Raw genomic sequence first — 12,337 nt, forward strand, 5'->3', positions numbered from 1 at the left:
TTATCTATATTATATATAAGGAATATGTATGATTGAGTTGAGTATAATAAAGAAAAATACCAAGAGGAAGAAAAGTGAGAGTGTGGGAAGAATAAAGGAAGTGTGTGAAGTTCAGTGAAGAGAAGAGAAGAAGAGTTGTATTCAAATGATATGCAAGCTCTATGTTGAGACTGTGGCAGAGATATGAGAAAGAGTGTTAACAGTTGAGGTCTGAGTTGTGTGTGCTAATATTGGTCACTTGATGTACAGTACAAGGACATGTTTATGATCAAGAGATCCTTCTTTTTCAGATCATTTTTGTATCTTTTTCATATTACAATTAGCTTCATATTTTGTAAGTCCTCTTTTGCATCTTCTCCCAAGGGAAGTTAGCACTGGTTTGCAAGTATAGAGAAATGAGCTCTATTTATTGTAATCTAATATACATAGTAGATATATTTTTGTGGGAAAGTGCTCACCATGGTTTTTCCTATTTGGGTTTTAGCATAGAAAATATTGGTGTTCATGTGTTGCATGTGTGTTGTTGATTAATTGTGTGTCCTGCATTAATTTCTATTTTGACTAATTAACCTCCCTCTCAGTCCTTCCTTGGTTTCAATAGTATTTTAGTCAACAAGTCTAATGGCCCTAATACTAATAGATTTGTGACATATATGAATAAATTATAAGTAAGTTGATTATTAAGAATGTGGATGAAAATTTTGAAAAGGCAAAGATATATTTGGAGAAGAATTCCAATGTCTAATCTAAAAGTATTGTTGAGGCATCTAAAGATCCTACTGATGCCACATAATCACCAACTAGACTTAGAAGAGAAATCAGGTCTTCTTCTTCTACTATCACTCCACCTAAGGTTTTCAAAGTTATTCAAAATCCATCTATTAGCAGAAGGATTTCCCCTATGATCCAAGAGCAAATAGAGACACCAATTGAGAATATGAAGTAAAGGATATAGAAAGAGGCCAAAAAAGAAAAGATCAATCTGGTGAATCAGGATGATGATGATGAACAAGAAGAAAAATTTATACTAAATAGAAGAGATAAAAGAACAAGAGAAGAAGAAGAAGTAAGTTCTAAAGGAAAAGAGAAGATGATGTTGGCAAGAGACATTGCATTGTTAAAGATTTATGCTTGGAGATAGTTCTAAGGTTGTCATTGATGGAAAATCAGCTCAGAAATTCTATCTAGTATATATAGAAGTGATCTACTGGAATTTTGGAAGTTTGTTATTCATTTATGCTTAAGTCTGGAAGGTGGAATACTAAGTACGGGTACATTGAATAGAACTCCATCTTGGTTGCATAGTTTTAGTTATGGTGAAAGAGTTAGATAGCTAGATGTTCAAGGAATCTTATTTCACAATCCTAGTCTCTGGTATTGATCCTCATACAAGATTGAAGATTTGGTAATTAGTAATTCAAAAAGAACAAAGTTATTTCGGTGTAACATGTGGTGTAGAATCTTTGGGTTGGTTTTGGTGATTGGTTTGAGTTCAAGGTAATTGGGCCAACATATGGGAATCTTATTATCAATTTTTTTAGGTCCGCATATGGATTGGTAAATGGATTGAGATGACTTATGGTTACACATTTCATGTTGAATGTTACACAATTTTCGGAAGTCGACATGGGAATTGATTTATTTTATTGATATGGATAAGTGTGATCGATTCATTTGAGCATTTTGAGATGGTATGCGAGAGAGAGAAGATTGTATTGGTGATTGTGCAAAATTTTGTGTGTGTTGAAGGTTTTTATGCTCCAATATATGACAGAGAAGAAGAGAAAAGTAGTTTGATAGAAAAATGAAGACAATCACTCTATGCTTAACCAGAACTATAATTTGACATTATTATATGCTATTCTCTAGTTCAATAATTCTTGTACTCATTTTTAATCTTTATAAGCAAGTTAGCCTTCCTTAGGGTTTATCCCTCTTGTAATTAAGCAGTGAGCTCTAGGTAGTGTGCCTGAATACATGTGCATTTCCCTTTTATAATATTATATACTCCTGATCACATCATTATAATATTGTGGACTCCAATCCCATCGTTGTTTTTTCCTTTCTAGGTTTCCATGAAAAAATTCTAGTGTTATGGTTTTGTGCTTGTTTGCAATTTGTTTCTACACTTTTCTTTTATTTATTTGTATCTTGTGGCTACAGAATCAGTTTCAAAAAGTTGTTAATTGTAGAACACTAATTCACCTACCCTCTCAGTATTCATTGATTCTAACAATTGATATCAGAGCTTAGTTCCTCCAAGGAAACCTAACAGATTGAGGAAGATCCAGAAGATTTAATCAATGGACTATAGTTTTTCAGAGACAACTTATTATGGCACTTGAAGACCTAGATGCAATAAGGAAAGAAGTATGTGATATGAAAAGAAATTTGAGTGATGCAGAAAATTTTATTGAGTCATTGAAAGATCAAGTGAACACATCCAGAAAGAAGAGAAGGGAGGTGATGGAAAAACTTAAGGAGAAATTAGATTAATTCATTGATGATCAAGTTCTCAAAGACAAGACATATGAATGTGAGAAACTTGCTAGAGATAATGTAGTCAGGAAGAATGAAATGCAATCCATTGTGATGAAGTTGACAAAGGAGAATGGGGGCTTGACTTAGTGAGATTGGGTGATAGAACTGCGTTCCTGGAATACTAAATAATCCCCCCTATTTTCAAAAAATATTTCCCTAAACTCCTTTTTTATCCCCCCCTCCCAATTCATAGCTCGAATTAAAATCCCCCCTTATTTCACCAAATATTGTATTTTTTCATAGCTGGAATTTAAAACCCCCCTATTTTCACTGATATGCAATATATTGCACCCTTATTTTTGGGATATTAAAGCCACCAAATGAATGCATGTGATATAATATTGTAGAGCTAGTGAAGCCCTCATGCAAAGGAGATTGAAGACAAGAAAAAGAATGAAGAAAGTCTGACTCAGTCATTAGAGGATATATTTGATTAATGTTGCAGATTTAATCATGAGAATGACTTGGTAAAGCTTGAACTAATACAGTCCCAAAATAATGAGCAAGAAGTTGAAAGACATATCATAATTTTGAGAGATGAACTTACCACTGATAATGAGTACAAAGAGAAATTCAATGCTATCTTAGCTAAGCTAGATGAGATGCTGAAAAATCAGAAGAACAAAGGAGATATGGGATGACTTGGATTTGAGAAAGGAGAAAGCTCTGGATTTGGTCTGAAAAGAAATCACCAGAAGAATAAGAGATCTTCAATAAGAGATCCCAATGCTTATAAATTCAATGGCAACTGTTTTGTTTCTAATAAATTTGGTCATATGGCAAGTCAATGCAAAAATAGAGCTAATCAAAATACTACATCATTCTCTGGTCAATGTTTCAATTACAATAAATATGGTCATAAGTCAGTTGAATGCATAGGTATGGTAAATAGGAGAAATATAAGATGTTATTCTTGTGGAAGATTTGGACATATTGCCAACCAATGCAGATCAAAGAGTAATCAAGGTAGTTTTAGACCCAATTAGAAAAAACACATTATTTTCTATGCTTGTAACAAATCCTATCATATTGCAAAATATTGTAGAAGCAAGAATGTGAGCAAGAATTCTTCGACAAACAAGAACAAAGAAGATGAAAAGGGAAAATAAAAGGTTGAAGAGATCAAAGAGAAAAACTAGAAGATGTGGGTTAAAAAGGAAAATTCAAACACAAAAAAAGGGTCTGCACTTGATTCCACTATTGGATCTTCATCTGGTAACTAAGGCATTTTGGCCTTATGGGCACTCTTTTCATGCAGATCTTTAAAATCCCCCCTTTCTGAGATCTCTAACTGGCTGTGGATGGCTGCATATGATTGTATATGGTTGTACAAATGATCCTAAAAGATATCTAAAAGAGTTGATACTGATTTGATGATTGGCTACAATGTTCATGAGTGTCAGGGCATCTGAAAGGACGTTAGCATTGAGCATTAATTACACCTTAAATATAGGTATTTGAAGGATAAAAAGATATTTTAACTTTTATTTGTCATATTGAATGTAAAGAAAAAGAGAAGAAGAGTGTGGTGAAGAATATTATGCAGCTAAAATAGAGGTTGTGAATATTTAGCAAAGATTTCATGTGTCGGGTTGAAGTTAAAAAGGTAACTTCTAAAATTCAAAGCTATTTGTTCATAACCTAGACTATGATAATGGCATCATCTAGTTCTTGTGTGGTGAATCCATTGGTTGTCAAGATAACTAATAGGGCAAGATCTCAATTCAAGAAGCATCCATAAAAATCAATGAAAGATGATATGAATGGTGCATTCTCATCTGTTCCGTATGGGGTATTGCATGTTGAGGAAATTAGGGAATACATCCACTACAATATTGAGGAGATTGGAAATGAAAAAATTATCTCTTTAAACCAAGTACATGAAAGATAGTATAAGCAATCTTAAATTTGATTTCAAATCTTTGTAGGATAAAGGTTTCATTTAGTTAACGAACTTTTAGGTTTTTGTTGAACCCGAATGGGTTAAGTATATTCTAAGTAGTCCATGATAAATTTACATGGATTGATAAACCATACAAGATTACTAAGAATGCTATCCAGGTGGTAACATGTTTGAATACAACTAGTGAAGTCATTGATTTGAGAAATGTGAACACTACTTTGATAGAGGTAAGTGGTTCATAACATGACATTAGATAGATGACAATAAGTGATATCATTGAGTATGATGTGAGTTTTTTGTCCATGGTGACTAGATACAAGATATATCAATCTAGCAAGACTAACTAAGTCTCGAGGACAACTATTTATGCAGCATATCAAATTATGAAGGAGAAGAAGTTGTATGACTAGTGCAAACTACTACTGAGTGAATTGATGAGAAATTTGAGGAAGATCAAGTAGGATAAGAATCATGTCTTTAAGTTTGTCACTTTGATTGTCTATTTGGCTTTCTATTTCATGAATGAGATTCTTGGTAATGGTAAAATTCAATGGGCATATGATAAACAGGTGGTGGTGTAGATTAAGGAAGATTTTCAAGGATTAGGTGATGCACAAGTACATAAATTTGTTCTGTGGGGACATTTTAAGTCATTCCAAGGCATGATGCAGAGTAGGGAAAGGATCCCAAAGGAAATTGTAGAAAAATAAGCGGACACCATATGCTTCATGGTAGAGATTGATAAATGTTTGATGGAATTTGTTAAGCATAGAATAGTATGGATCATGCCCATGGGTTATAAAGTTGATGTATATATGCTCAACATCTTTTAAGAAAGCCGATAGATGAGAAGGAAGAAAGATTTGGTACCTATAAGGAGAAAAGTTTAAGCTTTCATTCTCAATTTACCAAGCCTGGTATGCAGAAGAGAGTTAGGAAAGAAGTTGAACAACTCATTGATAACATGTGTATAATAAAGGAAGTTGTTTGTAGAGCTAGAGAAAAAAATATCTTGAAAGAGGAGGACACGGTCAGCCAAAGAAGACTAAACCAGCCTCTACCCCTTCGAAGCCAAGGCAAATGAAGTCAACACCCTTCTCCAATTCTTAGATGCTTGTCCCTACACCTAAGCCTCAAACAAAATCATCTAGTAGACCAGAGAAGAGGAAGAAAGGGAATCTTGAGAGAGTCTATGTGGAAACCACTACTGAGGAAGAGACAAAATATGATGAAGCAGTGAGTGAAGTGAAGAAGACTTCTATCTCTTCTAGGGTAGTCAGAAAGTTGTTGGAAATATTCTTGATATGGTTAATTATTGTCATTGATGTCAACATTGTATATTGGCTGGAGACTATGCCAGCTAGATCTATCCTAGTTAGTCTTGGTGATCATCTTGGCTTTGGTTGTGTTTCCGATTTGGTATGATCAGATCTTTGGAATCAGTTTTAGATGTTTATTATGCTAGTTATATGATTTCTATATTCTAGTGGTTTTATGATTTGGTGATCGCTTTTGGTATCTACTGGCTACCAACTTGTTTTTGGATTTACCAGCTTCTGGCATTCCCGGTTAGTTTTATCGTAATGCATTATTTGGTGACTTCATCTATGTATTTTGGGTCCATCTTATGGATTTGGTTTCTATCATGATTTTGGTACTTCTTGATCATATCTTGAGTGTTTGATAAATTTGCATTGGATGGCATGTTGTTAAGGTGGTCCTATTTGGATCTGGTTAAACTTTCACTAAGGGTTTCTACTGGCAAGTGAAGCATGTTGGATTTTGGTCTTGGCGGAAATCCTGACAGATTTAATTGTTTGGTTATTTGATTGAGGTCCATCCATGCTATGTATTGTAAATCATAATATTGGTCTGGTGATATCGTGTGATCTAACTTTTATAATTATGGGTTTATGGGTTTAGGGTTTACCCAACCTTGTCAATAAGGTTGATTATCTATATTTATAAGTAACTTATTCATGGAATGAGAAATATATAGGACATGTGATTGTTATGGTTGATTAAGTCTGTATTATCAGAGATTTGTTTATGAGTGAATAAGGTCATATAATTCAAAGAAGGTTTAAGAAAGGTTTTATTGCAGGGTAGACATTAGTGATTAATTGGAATTGTATTAGGCATTTGTAGATGTTACTTTCATTGTTCATTGTATTCTGGATTGTACTCCAATGATTTTGTAAGTTAGTGATACTTCCTGTAAAGTGGAAAATTGAATCCTAGTGATTCCCCACCTAGGAGAGAGAAAGGAAATCACTAGGATGATTTTCACTTGGAGATACTTTACATTCAAAAGAGGGGATGAATTCACTAGATAAAAACCCTAGACTGAATAAGGATCTGAATACTAAGTGAATTGCAAGGGTACAATGCAATTTAACATATTTTGTAAGTACAAGAGTTCACTTGTTGACTATGAAGAAAAGAGAGATAAAATGGGTGAAATGAGGAGCTACCAGTTCGGGATCGCGATGTAACTTTGGATCTGAGATATTTAGACCGATACATATCTACCATACAAATTTGGAGAAAAATTGTCATGACTGTGTTGAAATTGCACACGGTCCTCTGAAAAATCCAAGAAATGAAAACAATTTTTCCATCTCTACAAATGAAGCCCAAACTTGCAATTATAGTTGCGCACCTACAACCTACACACAAAAAGGAAGAGAAGAGGGGTTCTGGATAGGGGTTTTCCTTAGTCAAACCCCGATTGAGGAATCAAACTTGAAAGAAATTAATTGCAAATGCTTAGATGTAAATGATCGAAATGTATACCTTGTAGATCTACAATTTGTTGATGATGATAGCTTTGCTTCTTGAATGTAATCACAAGTGTTACATAAAATGACATGTAACACGACAAAACCATAACACACACACATGCTTGCAAATGAATGTTGTAATGTTTCTCCAATGGATTAATGAAGAGGACACATAAAGAAGAAGACTTAATGCGTGCTTGAAGACTCGAATGCTTGATGAAGAGATTTTGCCTGAATTTCACTCATTATCTTTTCTTATCTAATTTTTGCTTATGCAAATGAGACAACTATATCCATTTTTATACTTGCCTTGGAGGATTAATTTTCATCTCACTAAAGGCCGACATAGGGGAATTTATGTCCCTAAGATCAAAATTAGGTCCAAGGGTCAAATGGACCCATCGTAAGGCCACCGTAAGAGGCAGGATAGGGGCGCCACACCCCTGTCTTGCCCTATTTTGGGGCCTGAACAAGGTCTCAAGGTGACATGAAGGTTGAAACATGAGGATATTTGAAAAAATGATGCAAAGAGGGGTCCCAATTGAGTAGGGGAATGCAGTCACAAAGGTGAGGGCCTAAAATGCAGTCAAAATTGCAAGGGTTGCAATTTTATGACACAACATTTAGCCCCCACTTTAGCGGGAGTATGGCTGATGCCAATACAGTCGATAAAGTAGAAGAAAGAGAGAGATGAAGACAAGAGATGTAGAACAATACCACAAGGAGTATAAGACATCACAAATATTGAAGAATAGAGCCCCCAATCTTAGGATCTTGACTCACTCGATCATATACAAGAGCACACAAAACAAAAAGAACAAGACAAACAAAAACAAGACCAAGAACAAAATAACTCATGAAAAAACAAAACACAAGACCATAAATCAACTAGCCGAAGAGACCTCAATAAGAATGTCTCAAATAACTAATTGAAACACAAAGACAAATGCAATCACATAAACACCAATAATCACATAAAAGAGAAAAGCTGACATCATCCATGAACCATCACTAGTAAAACTATGAGCTCATTAGAGGAAGGAGAGAGAGGACATGAATATGCACTTGGTGATGGATGAGAAGAAAGATGAACAAGAGGAAACCATTTACATCTTGCCCCTATAATTAGGTGATCCATGTAAGGGAGGAAGGTGTGATATCTTGCTCTAAGAGACCATGCTCTAGTTCTGAGAATAATCACCCTGTATAAAATAAAAGCGGTGACATCTTTCTCTTAGAGGATGTGCTCTGGTTACAAGAATATCCCACTGCATAAAAGCAAAGTGGCGACATCTTTCTCTAAGAGGCTATGCTTTGGTTTTGAGAGTGACCCACTATATAAAAGAAAAGTGATGACATCTGTCTCTCAAAGGTTGTTCTCTAGTTCCGAGAATGACCCACTGTATAAGGGATACAATGTGTGAGAGAAATATAATATAAAAGGAGTAGTGTGGGTGCCCCCCCCCTTTAGATGTCAACATAGTTCAATGTTGATATCTTAAGGAAAGTAGAACAAGGATACTTACCTTTAACACAAAGAAGATATCCATCATGTAACAATTCCATAAATCCAAGAAAGAGAGGGAATATTCTTCAAGAAAGGATAAGACATCTACCTCCAAGAGGAGTTATCTTAGACAAATATAACATCTTCTAGAATGAAGCATAGAAGAGAACAAGAATTCAATCCTTCCTCCTATTGCTAGTTGAAAGGGATTCTTGATGAAGGATTACTCACTTTTATCCCAATGTGGATGGGTGAATTTATTATAGATGTACAGTACCAAGTGTGAAAGAGGTTTTAGTCAAGGACTTACACCTCTTGTATAAGAGAGAACCCTTGAGTGAACAACAATAATTCCACACAAAGAATTAAATAAAGTAATAAAACTCACACCATCCACAACATAGGAAAGAGTGGATCCTTAAAGAAAGAGAGAGAGAGAGATCATTGCCCTCCAAGTGTAGGACAATGAGAAGAATTACACAAATTCTAGAGAGAGACTACTCATAAGAGATGTACCATTTCAAGCAAGGGATACACCCTAACCAAGGAACAAACTTGTGCTCGCATGAACGATAACTCCATTCAAGAAAGGACATCAAGTTATGAATAACACAATAGAAGAGGTAATTTTCAAAGAGAGAAAAAGAAGAAGTTTCACAAAATTTCTGTAAGGAGAGATAGTTCATAATAGACGTATTTTGTCAAGCAAGGAGAAGATCCCACTCATGGAACAAACATGTGCTTGCATGAAGGAAAACTCCATGGAAGAAAGGACATAAAGTTTATGAATAATGTACTCCATAAAGAAAAGAGTGAAACCTTAGAAAGATGAAAAGGAATATTCTTGCCCCTCAAGAATAGAGACAAGAATAAATAGACTATTACGTTTCTCACTAAGTATGATTGCACCTGAAATTGTACCACCATGAATGACAATGAGCCCCCAATAGGTAGGCTAACTATGTCACATATTGAGGAGCAAAATAATAGGAACTTGAATGTTATTTTAAATGATCATGATGAATATGACATTCATTGTGAGATGTTATTTTTAACATGCCTCAATCAATTTAATGTTGTATTTGTATTTTCAAAGCTTGACACTCATTAGTAGAATGGCCATGGGTTTGACAATATTTACAAAAAGAAGAATTTTGAGAATGTTGTTTATGTTTTCTTCTTCGTTTAGGACAAGGAGGAGATATTAAGTTGTAATTTAGAATATTGGTCAACACATTTTCTTGTTGTGAATCAAAATTAGAATGAGAAGGTGTGAATTTATAAGATAATGGAGAAGAAGATGTTGTTAAAGGAAAGTGTAATTTCTCATGAATTTGTACCTCACATTCAAGAATTTGTCCATTGCATCCATGTGTATGCTAAAAATAGGTTTCACTCTTAGATGTAATTGGATTGAAGTTTAAAGAGGCCCAATCAATTTCAAGATTTGTGTTAAGAGAAAAATTTGGAATATGAAATTCAGGCATCTTAGACTTGCTAGAAAAGGTCGGAGTGAAATCTAAGGACCCCAAATCATCTTCTAAGAGTTATTCTTTAGGAAATTCTTTGCTAAGAGATGGTGTATTTGAGTGAATTGAAGAGAGGATTGTAGGAACTAAGAAATCATATGATTCTTCACTTATTTTCTCATCAACTACCTCATTAGTATATGTATAAGGCACAACATGATAATTAGGAAGAATTTTTGGTTTCCTAGAAACATGAATGAAATTGATTTGATTTTTTTTAGGCTCTTTAGTTTTGGGAGATAGATCATTATGATGAGAAATAATATCATCCTCTTGTTCTAAGGTATCTCTATGTTTAAGACACTCATTAGGAAAAGGACTATCATATGTAATTAATGCTTCATCTTTAGAGGGGAGATCATGGAAAGGAGGTATGGTATCACTAGGATAAGTAGCCATAATATCATCCTCTTGCACCGAATAATCCATATGAGGGAGGTACTTTTTATTAGACACAATGCACCACTGAGAGGGGGGTGAATCCATGGTTCTCAATCATTTCCCTTTAACTATCCTATGTATGTATAACGATTATCAAATCTAACTCAATGCAGACTTATTAGTTAGTGGGGAGATTAATCACAAATTCATTCACACGTAAAGGGACATCACATAACACTTTCATATATGAGGAAAACCCAAGATGGGAAAAACCTCGGTGAGAAATGTTGCTAGAGACTACTGTCTCTAATCTAGCCTCACAATGAATCTCTAGTTACAAAGTTTAGGGCACCAATCGAAGCAACACCAACCCCTGATTTTAGGGCACCAACACCTAATTTAGGGCACCAAACCAAGGAGCTACAACCTCTGCACCGATCTCCAACTCAGTGAATACAAAAACATATTTTCATAGAAAAGTTATCTTCATGTTACAAATAGATTTTGTAACTCTTCTTCAAATCTCTCTACTGGATCTTCTATCTAGTTCAATATCGGTTCTCTACTAACCCTCACACTACTACAACCTTCCTCTTTGCTGCATTCTTTTTGGTTCAACCTCTTATCCTTCTCTGTCGGTTCTACTCTCTGCCAGTTGTGCACTTTAGTAGTTCTCTATTCTCTTTTCTACACCACTTCTCTCCACTGGTACTACACTCTGCTAGTTCTATTCTTGCCTTCTCTATAGTCTCCTTCACTTTTTCTCTGTCAATATGGTCACTATCAATTCTGCACTTCTCTGTCAGACTTAGTGGCTGACTACCGTTTGCTTCACTGATGCTAGTTGAACACTTCAACCTTTTTCTTCCTCACACTCATTCTCTTCTTCTTCTTCTTGATGAGCACTTGACTGATTTCTCCTTGCATGCAACAAAACTCCCTCATTCAGTGACACTCTTCATCAATTTTGGCTTACAAATTTATAAACTAGTTTTCCTGCCAAAAGCCAATTCAAATTTCAAGCGGTTAGGATTTTCTCATCAACCTCGAGACAAACCAAATATAATCACATCTCATCCAATTTGATCACCTAGATTGATGAAATATAATTCATCAATCAAATCCGCCATTGTCATGCCTTCTTGATCATGCCTTCTATTTTTAACATCCTATTCTTAACCTGTCAGTGGATTTCTTGGTTGATCACCAAGAATAGTTTTGCAGTTTCCTTCTCCTTCCTCGATCTGCTCAAACAATCTATGTCAAATCTATATTCTTCATTTGACCTCAAGTCGCAAACCTCTACTTTTCATATCGTGAATCTCGCAGTCGATGTGAATCTCGTAATTGACGTAAATGTCGACCTATCACCATCTAGCTCGCTGACTAACACTTCACCAACTCAACACATCGGCCTATGCATGTTTTCCACTTCACCTCCACATGGCAACTATGTTGGCATCCACCTTTGCTTTAACATTTGTGTCAGTATGGATTGGATCACCAACCAAATCCATTACTGGGTTCCTCTACCGGGTTACTATCCCTGTCGGTTACACCCTTAACCAGTTTCCTTTCAATCTTGCACTCTCCTTTTCTTCCTATGGAACACTCAACTGGTCAGAAATCTTGCTAACCTTAGTTATGCACATCTTCAATAGACAAAAGTCTTCTGCATCTTCTCTTTACCTCT

The sequence above is a fragment of the Cryptomeria japonica genome, chromosome 4 (assembly GCF_030272615.1).
Source record: "Cryptomeria japonica chromosome 4, Sugi_1.0, whole genome shotgun sequence".
In the NCBI taxonomy this organism is placed as follows: Eukaryota; Viridiplantae; Streptophyta; class Pinopsida; order Cupressales; family Cupressaceae; genus Cryptomeria; species Cryptomeria japonica.